A 7,789-nucleotide genomic window follows, 5' to 3' on the forward strand; every position below is an offset into this window, starting at 1 on the left:
GGGGGGTGGTTAGGCCCTAATGACCGGCCACATCAGCTCTCGCCGGAGTGTAGCCGGCGACGACCACAGAGCACGGCGGGGGACGCCGGACTTGCGCTAGGGGCATCGGATCGACGCGCCAAGGGCACCAGGAGGTAGCCCGCGCCCGTGCGCATCTAGGGGGACCAACGGGAGGTGCGGGGGTGGCCGGGGTTCGCCGGAGTGGAGCCCGAGGCGGCGGCCGGAGTTCGGCCATGTGCGGGGTTGGGCTGCGGCGCGCTAGGAGAGAAACTGATGGTCCAGACGGCATCCGCGGGCCACCAGAAGCGCGCTGGTGCCACGGGTTTGAGCAGAGGGGCTCGGGTCAGGAGAGCTACGTGGCCATGGCGGACGGCGGTGCTCGGGAATGTGGCCGGGGGTGCTACGGCACGGGAACGAGCAAAATGAAGGAGGGGAAACGGAGTGGAGCTCACAGGGGTTGCGACGGTGGCCTCGGGGAGCTCGGGGAGGCACCGGAGCCGACGAATTTGATGAAGATGGCCGGCGGTCCCGAGGTTGAAGAAGACATCGAGGGCGGTGTTGCGGCACGTCTGGGGCCTCGTGGCTCGTTGAGGAGGTGGAGGGAGGCACTGCGGAGCTCTGGGAGGCGTCGGGGAGGCGAGAGGGTGGTGGTGGCCGCGGCGAACGGCGTCGGTGGCGACGGGGCTCCGCTCGGTGGAGGAGAGAGGGAGCCAAAGAAAAGGGGGGAGACGATGGGAGAGGTCGAGGGGTTCCAGGGGGTCGGGGCATCGTGGTGGCGTGAGGGGGAGGCTCGGGAATGCCTCGGTGGAAGCAGGAGGTGGCCGAGGCGGCATCAGCGCTCGCCACCGAGCTGCTTCGGTGCGAGGGGAGGAAGATGACAAGGGGGAGGAGGTGAGCTGGGCCGCTGCTGGCTGCACAGTGTTGGGCTAGGTAAGTGGCGCCAGGTAAGTCCTTCTGCTCTCTCTCTTTTACTTTTTTTCTATTATCTGTAGTTTGTTTTGATTTAGTTTAGCAACTAAATCATTTAAATAAATTCTGTAGATTTTTATGTGGCTTGCTAAAATATATACAAAGCCACTCACAAACTTCCAGAATTATTGGAGTCATATTTAATATATATTAAATATAAATCCAAAGCAAATAGTTATTGGATTAATTCAAATGACCAAAATAATTATCTCTGTGACTCCAAAAATATTGGTTTAAATTTTACCTCTTACCAATATTTCCATGGAATAACAGGAACATTTTCTTGGACACATTTGAGAAGATTTAAATGTTGGTTATTTTTAGAGGTTTCCTGAGGCTTTTTGAAAATTCCTCAATTCAAATTTCATTTGAATTTAAACATGATGCACACACCAGACAGCACCAGAAGCTAGGGATGTGACACCACGTTACCTACGGTGGTCCGAGCAACCTATTGTATGGAGCAGAGAGGATCATCCGCCCCGGGTTGACAATCTGGGTCACCTGGCGTTGGTGGTGGCACCTCAGGTGGGAGGTTATAAGTTCACCAAGGTACTCATGGATGGAGGGAGCAGTATCAACATTCTGTATTATGAGACCTTCCGTCGTATGGGGTTGACAGACAAGAGTCTTAAACCGTCCAATACAGTTTTTCATGGTGTGGTATTAGGTAAATCGGCGTATCATGTTGGTAAGATCGCTTTGGAAGTTGTGTTTGGTGATGAACATGATTCACGGTCTGAGACATTGACCTTTGAGGTGGTAAGGATCCAGAGCCCGTACCACGCACTATTTGGGCGACCGGCTTATGCAAAGTTCATGGCGAGGCCTTGTTATATTTACTTGCAGCTACAGATGCCGGGTCATAAAGGGACCATTATGGTTCACAGAAGTCGCAAAATCGCTTTGGACTGCAAAGAAGGTGATGCGTCCTATGGTGAGTCGGTTTGTGCTACAGAGGAACTAAAGTTTTATAAGGAAAATGTTGATCCGACAGACATGACCCCTCTAAAGAAGCCTACCACTGAGCATGACCCGACCCTACATTTCAAACCGGCTGATGAGACTAAACTTGTTGAGTTTGTTCCTGGCGATTCATCTAAGCAGTTTAGCATCAGCACAAATCTGGATCCGAAATAGGAAAGCGCACTCATCGGGTTCATCCGTGAGAACCGGGACATCTTTGCATGGAAGCCTTCTGACATGCCAGGTGTACCGAGGGAACTCGCTGAGCACACTCTCAATATTGATCCCAAGTTTAAACTGGTCAAGCAGTTTCTTCGTCGTTTTAACGAGGAAAGACGCAAGGCAATTGGTGAATAGGTAGCCCGGCTGTTGGCTGCTGGGTTTATCATTGAAGTGTTCCACCCTGAGTGGTTGGCTAATCCGGTGCTTATTCTTAAGAAAAACGGCACTTGGAGCATGTGTGTGGACTACACAGATTTGAACAAAGCTTGTCCGGCTGACCCTTTTGCTCTCCCGCGTATTGATCAGATCATTGATGCAACGGTGGGTTGTGAGTGTTTGAGTTTCTTGGACGCTTATTCAGGCAATCATCAGATCAAAATGGCAGTTAAGGATCAGGAGAATACCGCCTTCATCACTCTTTTTGGAGCCTTTTGTTATGTTTCTATGCCCTTTGGGCTCAAGAGTGCCCAGGCGACTTATCAGCGTTGTGTGCAGAATTGTCTTCACACTCAAATTGGGCGCAATGTTCATGCCTATGTTGATGACATTGTAGTAAAGTCCAGGAAGAAGGAGACATTGATATATGATCTCAAGGAAACCTTTGACAATCTACGGGTCTACAAGATGATGCTCAATCAGACAAATGTGTCTTCGGTGTTCCGGCAGGCAAGCTTCTAGGCTTTCTGGTGTCTAACAGGGGGATCGAGGCTAATCCGGAGAAGATCAAAGCGATTACATCTCTGGCTAAACCCGCGTGCATCAATGATGTTCAACGTTTAGCAGGTCGGATAGCAGCACTAAGCCAGTTTATCAGTGTTTGGGAGAGAAGGCGATCCCGCTGTATCAGATGTTGAAGAAAACAGATACCTTTGTCTGGAGTGATGCAGCTAATGCGGCGTTTGAAGACTTGAAGCGACAGTTGGCTGAACCGCCAGTCCTTGCTGCTCCGATTGACAAGAAGCCCTTATTGTTGTACGTGGCTGCTAATGCCCGTGCTGTCAGTGTGGCAATTGTGGTGGAGCGCAAGGAGGCTGGTAAGGAGTACCCGGTTCAACGGCCGGTTTACTATAACAATGAGGTGCTTATTGAGTCAAAGCAGCGATATACGCATTGGCAGAAACTTGTATATGGGGTTTTTATGGCAAGCCGGAAGCTCAAGCAATATTTCCAAGGCCATCCCATTATAGTGGTCAGTTCAGCTCCATTGGGTGATATAATTCAGAACAGGGAGGCAACTGGACGGATTGCAAAGTGGGCAATTGAACTTGGTCCACATGATCTGAAGTATGTGCCTCGAACAACTATAAAGTCTCAGGCACTTGTGACTTCATCAACGATTGGACTGAGTTGCAGGCGCCAGAGGACAAATCGGATAATACATACTGGACTATTCCTTTGATGGGTCCAGGCAATTGGAGGGCTTGGGGGTTGGCGTTGTTCTTACTTCCCCTCGAGGTGATAAGATTCGTTACGTCCTCCGTTTAATGTTCCCCTGTACTAACAATGCAGCTGAGTATGAGGCTCTGCTCCATGGGCTCCGCGTGGCCAAGGAGATGAACTTAAGCCGGGTGCGATGTTTTGGAGACTCTGATCTGGTGGCTTAGCAAGTTTCTAGTACTTGGGATTCTAAGGATCCACTCATGACGGCTTACAAACGTGAGGTGGATATTGTGGCGGGTTACTTCAAAGGGTATCAGGTTGAGCATATCGACTAGCGAAAAAACGAGGCAGCAGACGCTTTAAGCCGGCTTGGATCTCAGCGTAAACCGGTACCCCCCAATACCTTTCTAGATATCTTGCATAACCCGTCTGTTAAGTTACCTACAGAGGAGGATTTGGCTGTTCCTGATCCGGAGGCTCAATTAGTGGCTGCTTTACACGTTGTGCCGGATTGGACAGTTCCGTATCTGGCGTATATGAACCGGGGCGAGTTACCAGATGATGAAGTCCTGGCTCGGCAGATAATTCGGCGGTCCAAGTCCATGGTTATTCACAATGGCGAGTTACACCGCTGCAACATTTCAGGCATATTTCAGCGTTGTGTTTCCCCGGAAGAAGGCCAAGAGATCCTACGGGAAATTCATGAAGGGGATTGTGGTCATCATGCCGGGTCAAAGTCCTTGGTTGCAAAAGCTTTCCGTCATGGGTTCTACTGGCTGACAGCTCATGCCGATGCGGAGGATCTGGTAAAGCAATGTGATGCTTGTCAAAAGTTTTCACGCAGGGCTCATGTTCCAGCTCAAGAATTAAGGATGATTCCCATCACTTGGCCATTTGCCACCTGGGGGCTTGACATGCTGGGACTCTTTAAATGCTCCAAGGACAAGAAGACCCACCTGCTGGTGGCGGTTGACAAGTTTACCAAGTGGGTTGAAGCGGAGCCTGTCAGCAAGTGTGATGCGGCTACGGCGGTTCAATTTCTCAATAAGATTATCTTCCGCTTTGGCTTTCCACACAACAGCATCATGGATAATGGCACAAACCTCTCTAAGGATGAGATGGAAGATTTTTGTCAGAGAGAACACATCCGGCTTGACTTAGCATCTATGGCGCACCCCCAGACCAATGGTCAAGCAGAGAGAGCTAATCAAGAAATCTTGAAGGGTATTAAACCCCGTCTATGGTTCCTTTAAAGCGGACGCCGGGTTGTTGGGTGGAAGAATTGCCTTCTGTGTTATGGAGCATCAATACCACTCCCAATAGATCGACGGGTTACACGCCTTTCTTCATGGTGTACGGAGCAGAGGCGGTCCTACCAAGTGATATTAGTCATGATTCGCCCCGGGTTGCTAATTATGTTGAAGCGGACAATGAGCAAGCACGCCAGGAGGCGTTGGACCTGTTAGATGAAAAACGAGATATGGCTTTAGCCCATTCGGCGGTTACTAGCAAGACCTACGGCATTATCATAGCTGTCGAGTTAGGACCAGAACCTTTCAAGAAGGCGATTTGGTGCTCCGGCTCATCCAGGATCAGACCAACATGCACAAGTTATCCCCACCTTGGGAAGGACCCTTTGTGGTCAGCAAAAATCTGCACAACGGATCATACTACCTCATTGACGTTCGAGATAACTCACGCACTTCTGAGGAGGAGACTCGGCGGCCGTGGAACATAGCTCTCCTACGGCCTTACTATACTTGAGCCATAGGCTTTTCTTATGTACATATTTCGACAATGTATATATTATGATCAATACAATAAATCAACATCCTTGCTATAAGCAGGGCCTCTGCTGTTTTTTCTCAAATATCCTTTGAGTTGCATGGGGGCTTCAGTTGATAAAGCGGAGTGCTACCTATTAAACCGGCTATCATGTCACAATACAGCTCGGGAGCTTCACACCCAAAGGGCCAAAGAGAGTTTGGATGCTATGCACAGCTCAAACATAGGCACCTAATGAGCACAGCTCATCATGTTACTTGGGGGCTCCTTGTGTCAAATACCAAGGAGTTTGAATGGACCCTTGTAGCTGGGTATCGCCCCACGGCTTGGAAGCCTGGTATATTTACCTAAAACCCCGGGTTAACCTGCCTTCATCAAGTAAGCCACTCCTATCCAGGTAATCCCGGCACAACCCTCCGAACATTTGACAGTTACTCTCATTGAGACCCTGAACTTGTCAAAGTTAAACGGTGATTGGTTAGTTGGAGGTCCATCTTAAAAGGCTTCGTCAAATGGTTTAACTCAGCGGCCTGGCAGCCCATGAAAAGCCTCGAATTTGGGCCTGGCAGCCCTTGAAAAGCCTCGACTACACGGTTTTATTTGCACTTGTCACTATTTTCTCTTTGCTGACTTTTTGTGTTAAACCGACATCTTCGATCTGGTATGACTTTTCAGTCATCATATTAACCCGGTGTTTGTTAACCCAGCTTGGATCTCAACTACAAGTTGATGAACCTTATTATTAAACCGAAATTTATTAACCCGGCCTGGCTTTGACTACTTGTCGCCAGTTTTGATCATCTGGTGTTCACTGTAACCCGGCATGACTTCTTATACACCATTAGTACAAGGTGAAGTTGTACAAAAATTCAAGATTTGGGTCTTCACCCTTATTACAGTCAAAATTGGTAAACCAACTAAACATTATATATCACATCACAGGTATGATTTATTTCATATTTCGTAAGGTTTGGTTATCAATCAGGTTTTATCTTGGACATTATGACCCGTCCGACAGTAAACCGCCAGGGCAATTCTTTTTATGCAGACATAGGGATTGCATCTTATGATATATGAGCCAACATTGAAATTTTGGTGACGGAACACATAAAGTATTTCCCACTGCACGATGGCAGCAGATCAAAGTATTTTTGCTACCCTATTACAAGGCGCTTAAATAGCCCAAAATATGGAATTGTCTTAAACCGTACAATTTTGTGCAAAGTCAACTGGATTGCCAGATCAAGCATCATCGCCATGTTGACGTAAAGTAGATGGATCATCTGGCGTTGGTTCAACCTCCTCATCTTCACCCAGTGGTTGGAAGTTAGTGATGGTCCAGTCAATCTGGGTTGAGGCCTGAAAGACAGCCTCTTCACTTATAAGATCAGTTGGGTCAACATCAGGGGCGTAAGTATGCTTACGGATTGGCGGAATAAGGTTTTGCACTTCCGGAATGACAGCCTCAACCCGTTTGTTGTCAGCATCATAGAAAGACCGGTGAACCATCAAGTTTGCTTCTTTAGCCAGTTGACTTGCTAGAGGACGCATCTCCTTTGTCACACGTTTGAGGGTGTCATTGTCAAACACTGCCCCATTTTCCTGTTCACTAGGAAAACCCTTGGCAATATCGACCAGATCAAGGTCAGCTATCCATGCCTTGGCTCGGGTCAGTGCCAACAAAGCGCCAGCTCTAGCGGCGGATCGCTTCACCTCTTCTATCTGAGCTGGCGTCGTAGATAACTTAGCCAGAGTGTCCTTGATCAATGTTGGGGCTGCATTGTCATAAGAAGTTGCGTAGATAACCCGTTGGGCACCGGTATACAACTGTTCAATCAGCGTATAGGCGGCCTTGAGCTTCCTCCGCATATGAGAGCCCAACTGAGCAATGCGGCCACCTATAGCGGTTTAAGGATTTCAAGTTAAACCTACAAATTTCAAAGCGGAATATTCATAAGGCATTGGCAAACGGTACTTACCAAATATTGCAGAAGTCATGGCATTGATTTGGCGCTTTAATCCAGTAAGCTCTTCCGTCACCGGTTTAAGAGCTGCTTCAGCGTCTTCTGCCCACTTCAGCAACCCAGCCTTTTCGGTATCCCAGTTGGTCCGCTCCGATTTGAACCACTCTTTGGGCTGCTCCATGGTGGTTAAGGCAGTTTTCAATTCGTCCCTGGCCTTGGTGGTTTCTGCTTGTTGGGATTTCAAATTTTCTTGAAGATCGGCAATCTGAGAGGCTTGTTGATTTATCTCACTCTGCAACAGTGAGAAGAGCATATTAATACCTTTTTGAAAGTCCCAAGCATATAACCAGTTATACACTTGGCACTTGGGGGCTAATGCGGATCACTTCTTCTACTTATTATTGAAGTCCCATGGATTAATACAAGTTTTAATCATGGCACTTGGGGGCTAATGTGTGTTTGATCAAATATACACAAGGGAAATCAACAAAGTACAGTCTGAA

Source organism: Triticum dicoccoides, chromosome 1B (assembly GCF_002162155.2).
Source record: "Triticum dicoccoides isolate Atlit2015 ecotype Zavitan chromosome 1B, WEW_v2.0, whole genome shotgun sequence".
In the NCBI taxonomy this organism is placed as follows: Eukaryota; Viridiplantae; Streptophyta; class Magnoliopsida; order Poales; family Poaceae; genus Triticum; species Triticum dicoccoides.